The sequence below is a fragment of the Cervus canadensis genome, chromosome 9, assembly GCF_019320065.1.
Source record: "Cervus canadensis isolate Bull #8, Minnesota chromosome 9, ASM1932006v1, whole genome shotgun sequence".
In the NCBI taxonomy this organism is placed as follows: Eukaryota; Metazoa; Chordata; class Mammalia; order Artiodactyla; family Cervidae; genus Cervus; species Cervus canadensis.
The window spans coordinates 11,797,892-11,808,498 of NC_057394.1; positions in this window are offsets into that span (position 1 = coordinate 11,797,892).

Here is a 10,607-nt window from a genome sequence, read left to right on the forward strand (position 1 = left end):
TTCCTGAAGAAAGACTGGCTTGTAGTGATCTTTCATTAAGTGTTTGGTTCACACCAGTCCTTAAGAGCTCAGAGACCTGGTTTCAGTTTGAAGTTCACTAATCGAACCAGGGTCTGCCACATTCCAGGCAGATGCTTTAACCTCTGAGCCACTAGGGAAGCCCAATCCATAGATTGGTGACTCAGACTGTGGAGAATCTGCCTGCGATGCAGGAGATGCAGGTTCTGTTCCTGGGTCAGGAAGATCCCCTGGAGAAGGGAATGGCTACCCTCTTTCCAGTATTCTTGCCTGGAGAATTAATGGACAGAGGAGCCTGGTGGACTATATATAGTCCATGAGGCCGGAAAGAGTGGGACAGGACTGAGGAACTAACACTTTCGCTTCACTCAATGAATAATACCCCCAATCTGCCTTCACTGGAGCTGCCAAAGGCTGAGGGAGTAGTAGTCTTCCAATCAAAGGGCACTTCTGTTGAGCTCCTACTGTGTCCAATGCATTGGGCTAAAGGTGACAGTGAAGAAAGCAACAATTCATTTTTGCCTCAAGAAGACACATTGTAATGAGAAGGTTCCACATGGAGTACATAGAGATGACTACACTTCTAGCTGCTCAAAGTATTTATTTAGGGGATTTAATTTTCTGTTGACTATTCTGTTGAGGTTCTAGTCATTGAAAGTCTTGAAACATTTGCTTTTGAGTGAATGATAAACCTTGGCTGTACATTTAGAGTCTAGACCACTGTGTCCAGAATCTGTGGGCCAAGGCTTGGGTGCTGTGTTTAGTTGCTCAGTCGAGCCTGACTCTTTGTGAATCCATGGACTGTCGCCCGCCAGACAAGAATAATGGAGGGGTTGCCATGCCCTCTTCCAGGGGATCTTCCCAACCCAGGTGTCCCACTTTGCAGTCAGATTCTTTTATCAGCTGAGCTGCCAGGGATCCACATGAAACTATGATTGCTGGCCAAGATATTTTTTAAAGAATTCTGATTGATTCATGGAGAAAACTCCCTTAGAAAGTTTTATCTCTAACTGTGATGGTGTTGTCTATAAGAAGATTGCCAACCTAGCTTTGTACAATTGATGTTTCTTAGATGTGACAATTTGTCATTCTTACAACACGTTATTTCTTCAAAGACAAACCATTGTGTATATTAATTTGGGGTAAGTTTTGGGTTTTGTTTTTTGCAGTGGACATGTCTGGATTCTGAGGAGGCTTAATAACCTCACCCAAGGTTTATTAGGATTTGGGGAATTACATATTACAACAATCACTTTTAATGACTAGGTTACCTATGAAGTAAGTGAATTACCTACAGGCTTGCTCAGAGTATGGCCTGATCTAACACCTGCTGTAGTATGTGTGTTTATAGGCAATGACTCTGTAGATTACATATATTTAATAACTCTCAAATAATAGAAATTCCAACCTAAGCCTAGGGCTCCCTTAGTGGCTCAGCAGTAAAGAATCCACCTGCCAGTACAGGAGATGCAGGAGATGTGGGTTTGATTCCTGGGTCAGGAAGATCCCCTGGAGAAGGAAATGGCAACCCATTCCAGTATTCTTGCCTGGAGAATCCCATGGATAGAGGAGCCTGGTGGGCTACTGTCCATGGGGTTGCAAAGAGTTGGACGTGACTGAGTGACTAAACCACAACCTAAGTCTACAGATTTGTCAAAATAGGAAGTTTGATGAGGCAAAAAAGCATAAAATTATTTCAGGCTAGAAACAACACAAGTTAGTATTAGTGGTGACATCAACTGCTAGAATATGGGATGACAGCCCATCTTTATTTTAATATTGTAAGTATCTAATCAAAAGAGAAGGAGCAGATTTTTAAGGGTAATGAATAAGGAGATTCCCAAATGGGAGAAATTCCTATAACCTTGGGGTAGGTAACAGGCATCCTAACAGTTGAGACCAGTTTTGGCGTCTAGAAAACCTACTAGGTGGATAGATTGCAGGACCTACTGTCCTCTCAGCAGCAGGACTGCCTGCCACCTTAGAAGAGTTTGTAATGCTCAGCTTTCTAGGAATTTACTGCACTGGAACCAGTTTCCCATGGAGATAATACAGTTTGTTTTTTGAGTATTATCTCCCCATAAGAAAATAGCTCAGATATTATATAAAGGCAGTCCACAAGAATAGAGATTTATTTCCCAAGGAGATTAGATGGTTTAAGGTAAAGAACCTTGAACTTCAGTTGAATGGGTTTGGGTCTTTAGCCTCTTACTAGTCATGTGAAGTTCAGTGAGCACTTCATGTCTTTAAAGCTCAATGTCTCATCTATAAAAAGGAATAATAATGGTTGATAAGGTATGATATTACTAATCACAAAAGTTCTAACATTATAATTGGGAAGGAAATGGAGAAGCAGAAAACTTTTTGAGTCTTACTCCCAATTGGTTGGCATTGCTTTGGGCTGATTAACTGGGAAAACTGCCAGCTCTTGATGCTTATTGTCCTAATGAAAGTGAAAGTTGCTCAGTGGTGTCTGACTCTTTGCAACCCCATGGACTGTATAGTCTGGAATTCTCCAGACCTCTATTAAATTCTGGAGGCATAGTTGCTTAGGGCCTTTACAACTCCCTGTAAAAGACGGTGAGGTAGGAAAAATGGAAAGCTGCAAGTTTCTGTCAGCTGGGACCTGATGTCTAGGTAGTTGAGGATATTTGAAGTTTGTGAGAAGGCATTGCGCTGACTGGCCATCAGTCTGTTTATAAAGCTACAGGAGGCAAAGGAGAGCCTCAGAGTCCTCTCTGGCTGCTGCCCTTGGTTTCCTGGGCTTCCACGTGGATGGGCCTGTCCTAGAAATGGCAGGAGGCTGGACAAATGAAGCTTATAAAACTTCTGTGAAAGCTCCCGTCAGCTGTGGTAGAATTTGGTCTTGTCTGTCATTTTTGGTGCATTAGGTGCTGAATGTAAATAAAATAAGATTCTCCTGAATGAACAATTTGTAATTTTTTTAAAGTTGCCGCAGGACTCCAAAAGAACCTCAGTTACCTATCCTGGTAGTTGTAAGCACATGGGCTTTCTGTATCACGACTTATTATGAGAGTCAGTTTGGATGATGTAAATGGAAGCATTATCATCTGTTACTGTACACAGGTTTAAGGAGATGATATTGTTTACAGATGTTTGTATTTTATTAATAGCTAACATAATAACATAACATAACAAAAAAAGTTGGCTATGTTTCCTCATCTGTAAAATGGGAATAATAATTCTTCATAGGAGTGTTGTAAAAGCTAGGATAACATTTGTAAATGTACATAGTGTGGCATCTGTATCATATTTACTTGGCAGTTGCAGCCATCATTAGTTAGATGGATTTGGGTATTAAATAATAAACAGGCCTTAAACAATTACTTTTAAAGCTACATATGATATAAATGTGTAATCACATTTCTGTGTGTATAAAATATAGTTTCTATTAGTCTTTCAATTATATGAATTAAAATAGCACGTGGATGAATCAAAGAATAGTTAGTAGACACTTGGCTGATAAATAAGATTTATAACTCTTTCCATTACTGATGTTATCAATTGCCTAGATGAGAGCAAGCAGAAAAAGTTGAGAGCTATTGAAGAGCTATTTACTGAAAATAAAAAATGCTGAACAGTTCACATTTCTTCTACTGCTTTTTATCAAAATGTTCAAGCCCCTCTCTGAAGCAGTTAGTTTCAGTCAGAGAGCATGCCAGCCAGGGGTGAGTGAAACCTGATTCCCAAGGGCACTGAACACAATAGGCCCTCAGCAAATTGCTGAATTGAACACACTCAGGGGAAATTTGGACTCTCTCTCATAGCTTTATATGTGAAATTCACTGTATGTCTGCAGGTGGTTGATTCATTTTAGGGAGGCAGTAGAATTTGGAGGCTAGGCTCCAGAGCCAGCCAGAAAGAGACTTCACAACTCACATGCTGCTTGATCTTGCCTAAGTTAGTTAACTTTTCTTAGCCCCAGGTTCCTCTTCCATGAAATCGAGATAACAGAAGTAACTTTCACCATGTTTTAAAATACTTGTCATAGTGCCTGGCACAGATCAAATGCTTAATAAATCTTAGAAATCATTACCAAGGCAGATTCAGTAAGTTCAGTCACTCAGTCATATCCGACTCTTTGTGACCCCATGGACGCCAGGCTTCCCTGTCCATCACCAACTCCCAGAGTTTACTCAAACTCATGTCCATCGAGTCGGTGACGCCATCCAACCATCTCATCCTTTGTCGTCCCCTTCTCCTCCCGTCTTCAATGTTTCCCAGAATCAGGGTCTTTTCAAATGAGTCAGCTCTTTGCATCAGGTGGCCAAAGTATTGGAGTTTCAGCTTCAGCATCAGTCTTTCCAATGAATATTCAGGACTGATTTCCTTTAGCTAGACTGGTTTGATCTCCTTGCAGTCCAAGGGACTCTCAAGAGTCTTCTCCAACACCACAGTTTAAAGCATCAATTCTTCGGTGCTCACTTTCTTTATAGTCCAACTCTCACATCCATACATGACTACTGGAAAAACCATATCTTTGACTAGATGGATCTTTGCTGGCAAAGTAATGTCTCTGCTTTTTAATATGCTGTCTAGGTTGGTCACAGCTTTTCTTCCAAGGAGCAAGTATCTTTTAATTTTATGGCTGCAGTCACCATCTGCAGTGATTTTGAAGCCCCCAAAAATAAAGTCTGTCACTGTTTCCATTGTTTCCCCATCTATTTGCCATGAAGTCATGGGACCAGATGCCATGATCTTCATTTCTTGAATATTGAGTTTCAAGCCAGCTTTTTCACTCTCCTCTTTCACTTTCATCAAGAGGCTCTTTACATCTTTTTTGCTTTCTGCCATAAGGGTGGTGTCATCTGCATATCTGAGGTTATTGATATTCCTCCTGGCAATCTTGATTCCAGCTTGTGCTTCATCCAGCCCGGCATTTCACATGATATACTCTGCGTATAAGTTAAATAAGCACGGTGACAATATGAAGCCTTGATGTACTCCTTTCCTGATTTGGAACCAGTCTGTTGTTCCATGCAGTCTGTTGAACCAATGCAGATTGGAACCTTCAAATTTTGTAAATTTAATTCTGATTGTACCACCTGTTAGGTTATTATATTTTTATGCTCCTATTATATAAGCAATGGATAATAATTGTGGTTAAGAAAAAAATTTTAGGTTTGATTTGGTCATCATAGAGGATTTCAAGGCTAATTTTCAGCTTTAAATACTCCTGTTGCACTGTCCAATGTGGTAACCATTAGTGACTATGGCTGTTAATCATCTGAAAAGTGGCTAGATTTCATTAAGTTGTGCTTTAAGTGTAAATTTCAGAGACTCAGTAGGAAATTAAGCATAACATGAATTTGAGAAAATCTCTGGGAGATAATGAAAGACAGGGAAGCCTGGTGTGCTGTAGTTCATGGGGTTGCAAAGAGTTGGACGTGACTTAGTACTGAACAACAACAGAGAATAATAGTCTTGTATTAGTCATGTGTAGAAATGATATTATATTGGGTTAAATAAAATATATGTATTAATAAACTGTAATTATTAGCTAAATAATAAGTAAATAAATTTGGCTTTTTCTTCTTTTTAATAATATGTGGCTACTAGAAACTTTAAAATTTACATATGTTATTTGCATTTGTTCACATTATATTTTTATTGGACAGTGCTTTCCCAGAGAATAAAATAATAGAACTAACTCAGGTGTCCTGAGTACTTTGTTCACTTAGATTTGGGAACTCAAATGAACACCAGTTACCTTCTAGTGCTCTCTGTTGCTTCCAGTTTCCCGGACTTGATTCTCAGGGATTTGGAGACATGGTACAATACTTTCTAAGCAGTGTTCCTTGCCGAGGAATCTCCTTTCCCTGCTGGTTTGACAATAAATGGATTGGTGAACCTTTAGAAGGTAAGTAAGACTCCAGATTTAATCCTGTGGAATAAACCATTATGGGTTGAATCAAGGACTGGTTAAGAGATGGGGGGGTGGGGTGTGGAAGACTATCTTTTATTATTTAGATACTATTTTCATTTAAATGTGGTAAATGGATTTTAAAACCATCATTTGCTGCATTCTAATACCTGAGACAAAAATATACTTAGCACGATAGTTTAGTGTTTAAGTTTAACGTTGTTCCTTAGAACACAAATAGCTTAAAAGAATAGAAAAAGATATACATGCAAACAGTATCCAAAAGAGGGCTGAAATGGCTATATTAATGTTAGAGAAAATAGATTTTAAAATGAAATTGTTATCAGAGACAAAGAAGGACATTTTATTATGATAAGTGTCAATCAGTCCAGAAGACTTAATGATTATAAACATATGTACCTATCCATAGAGCCCCAAAATATATGAAGTGAAGCTTTAATGAACTGAAGAGAGAAATTCAATAAAATAGTTGGAGACTTCAATTTCTACTTTGAATAACGAATAGGACCACTAGGCAGAAAAGCAACAACAAATAGAAGACCTAACAGACATCTATCTGTAGCGCTCCATCCAATGACAGCAGAATACACATTCTTCTCAAGTGCATGGGGAACATTCCCCGGGATTGATCATATGTTAGACCATAAAACAAGCTTCGGTGGGTTTAAAAGGATTGGAGTCATGTGAAGTATGTTCTCCATCCACAGTAGAATGATATTAGAGATCAAGAACAGAGGAAATTCACAAATAAGTAGAAATTAATCATCCCACTCCTAAATAACAAGTGGCTTGAAGAAGAGGTCACAAGGGAAATTAGAAAGTGCCGAGATGGAGGAAAATTAAAACATAAGATATCAAAACTTAGGGGATACAGTGGAAACAATTCTCATAGGAAAATTCAGAGTTGTAAGGATCTTCATTAAAAAGGAAGAGAGATCTCCAATCAATAATCTAATTCCTCTGAAACTAGGAGAAGGGCAAACTAAACCCAAAGTAAGAAGAAGAAATAAAAAGAAAGGAAATAAATGAAATAGAGAATAAAAAAACAATATAGAAAAAAATTGTTATTCTTTGAAAAGTCAAAAAATTGACAAACTTTGGGCTTGGTTGACCAAGAAAAGAAGATTCAAGTTACTAAAATTAGAAATAAAAAAGGAGGGAATTCCTTTGTGGTACAGTGGTTAGGACTTAGTGCTTCCACTGCAGTGGCCCAGGTTTAGCCCCTGGTCAGGGAACTAAGATCCCCCAGTCCTCATGGCACAGCCCCCCAAAATAAAATAAGACAAGAGGGGATCACTATTAAACTTTCAGAAATAAAAGAATTATAAGGGAATACTATGAGGAATCATATGCTAGCAAATTAAATAGCCTAAATAAAATGGAGAAATTCTTAGAAAATCTCAACTTTGAAAGTGAATTCAAGAAGAAATAGAAAATCTGAATAGAAAAGAGATTGATAAAAAGAAAAAAAAATGAAAAGAGATTGAATTAATAATTTTAAAAAAACTTTTCACAGAATTCCAGGACTCGCTGTAAATTCTACCAAACATTCGAAGAAGAGTTAGCTCCAGTCCTTCTTAAACTCAAAAAACAAGAGTGTAGTGAACACTTACTTATTCTATGAGGCTAATGTTAACCTGATATCAAAACTAAAGACAGATAGCTCAGGAGAACCACTTACCAATATAAATATTGATGCGAAAATTCTCAACAAAATCCAAAGAAAGTAAATCCAGCAACATATAAATAAGATTATATACTATTACCAAGTGAGTTTATCCCAGGAATGCCAGGTTGGTATAACATAAGGAAATCAATCAATGTAATATATCATAGTAATAGAATGAAGTAAAAAGATCACATTGTCATCTCAATGATGCAGAAAAAGCCTTTGACAGAATCCCACACCCTTTCAAAATAAAAAACACTCAACAAACTAGGAAAAGAAAGAAACATCATTAAACTGATAATATCCATTGATGAAAACCCCACAGCTAATATCATGCTTACTGGGTAGAAAAATCAATGCTTTCTCCCTGACATTAAGAATAAGATAAGAATGTCCATTCTCATCATTTCTATTTTTCATTGTACTGGAGACGCATATATGAAATGATCTTGTATGGAAAAAAATCCAGATGAATCCACAAAAATGCTATTAGAACTCAGTGAGGTTGCAGGACACAAGCTCAATAAAGAAAGATCAATTACATTGCTATAAACTAGCAATGACCAATCAAAACAATTAAATTAAGGAAATCCCATTTAATGCTGAATAACAGCATAAAAAATAATATACTCAGGAACAAATTTAATGAAAGAGTAAGAGTTGTACACTGAAAACTATAAAACATAGCTAAAAGAAATTTATGAAGAGCTAAATAAATAGACAATCCATGTGCATGAATTGAAGACTTAATATTAAGATGGCAGTATTTCTTCAAATTAGATTTAAGACAGTAACTTTTAAAATTTCAACTTCTTTTTTTTTTCTTTTTCAGAAAAGGACAAACTGGTCCTAAAATTCATGTGAGTTGCAAGAGACTACAAAATAGCCAAAACATCTTGAACAAAATGAAAGTTGGAGGACTCACACCTTGATTGTAAAGCTTAGCATAAAGCTACAATAATCAAACCCCAGCAGTGCTGGCGTAAGGATAGGCATATATAGATCAATGAAATTGAATGGAGAATCTAGAAATATATGATACATTTGCGGTCAGTTAATTTTTGACAAGGGTGCTGTGATGGTTAATCTTATGTTTCAACTTGACTAGGCTATGAAGCCCAGTTGTTTGGTCAAACCCTAGTCTAGATGTTGCTGGGAAGGTATTGTGGATGTGAGTAACATTTACAATAGGTGATCTAAGTAAAGCAGATTACCCTGAATAGGTGAGTGGGTCTCATTCAAACAGTGGAAGGCCTTGATAGCAAAGGCACGTTTACAGAAGAAGAAGCGATTCTGCTTCAAGACGGCAACATAGGAAAACTTGCTAGCTTGCTCTGCAAAGTTCCGGCTCTAGATTACAAAATCAACTTTTATCTGAATTTCCACCTGTTGGCCTGCCCTACGATTTCAGACAGGCCTGGCCTGACAATCATGGTAGCTAATTCCTTAAGATAAATCTCTCTATAATGTATGCTAATGGTTCTCTGGAGAATGCTGATATATACAGGTGCCAAGACCACTCAATGTGAAAGAACACTCTTTTTTAACAAAGATTGCTGGTACACTTGATAATATCTTTTGCATGATATCCATAGGAAAAGAATGAAGCTGGACTGCTATCTTGCACAGTGTGTAGACCTCAAAATGAAGCACAGATCTAAATGTGGGAGCTAAAACTATAACATTCTTGGAAGAAAACATGAGATTAAATCTTCATGGCCTTGAATTAAGCATTGGTTTCTTAGATGTGACACCAAAATCACAAAAAGACAAAGAAAAAAACAGATACAACTTTTGCGCTTGCAAGGAAACCATCAAGAGAAGGAAAAGACAATCCATAGAATGGGAGAAATAATTTGCAAATCATATAGCTGTTAAGGGACTTACATGAGAATGTATAAAGAACTATACAACTCTATAGCCAAAAAAAAAAAACAACCCCAAACTAATAAATGAGCAGAATATTTGAATAGACACTCCACCAAAGAAGATATATGAATACAGATAGCTTTAAGTACATTAAAAGATGATCAACATCATTAATTATTAGGGAAAAGTATAATGAGGTACCATTTCATAGCCATAAGGATGACTATAATAAAAAAGACAATAGCAAGTCCTGGTGGAAACATTGGTGTAGAAATTGGAACCCTCATACACTATGGATGGGAATGTAAAATGGAGCCGTCAATTTGGAAAACAGTTTGACAGTTCTTTAAAAGTTAAACATAGAATTACTATATGACTCAGCAGTTCTACTGAAGTATATCCTTGAGAGAAATGGAAACGTATATCTACACAAAACTTGTACGTGAATGGTCATAGCAACATTATTCATAATAGCCAAAAAGAATTAACAATCCAAACATCCATCAACTGATGAATAGATAAAATGTTGCTTGTCTACACAATGAGATATTATTTGGCAATTAAAAAAAAATGAAATACTGACACAGTGTACAACATGGAAGAACCTTTAAAACATTATCAGTGAAAGAAACCTAATGTTAAAAGTCACATATTTTTTGGTTACATGGTTATGAAATTTCCAGAATCAGCAAATTCAGAGAGGCCAAACGTGGACTAGTGGTTGCCAGGAGCCTGGAGGTGGAGGGCTGAGTCAGAGAGGAGGGGAGGGAACGTGGAGTGACTGGTAATGGGTCTGGGATTTCTTTGGGGGAGTGAAATGTTCTGGAAGGTGATTGTGGTGATGGATGTGAAACTCTTGTAAATATACTAAACACTCAACTGTACACTTTGAAAGACTGAACTTAATGGTATATGAGTTATATCTCAATAAAGCAGATACTTTAAAAATGCTTTTCCTTAGAGAGAGAGCTGAAGGAAATTGACACAGATCTCACTGATTTTTTCCTTCCAATTTTTTTCACAATATATGTAACTCTGTTCAGAATATATGAATAACATTCATAACCCTCAAACCTGAGCACTCCTGAACCAATATCTGGGGGAAAGAAGAATGGGGAGATTCAGATGAGATTCAGTCTGTATATT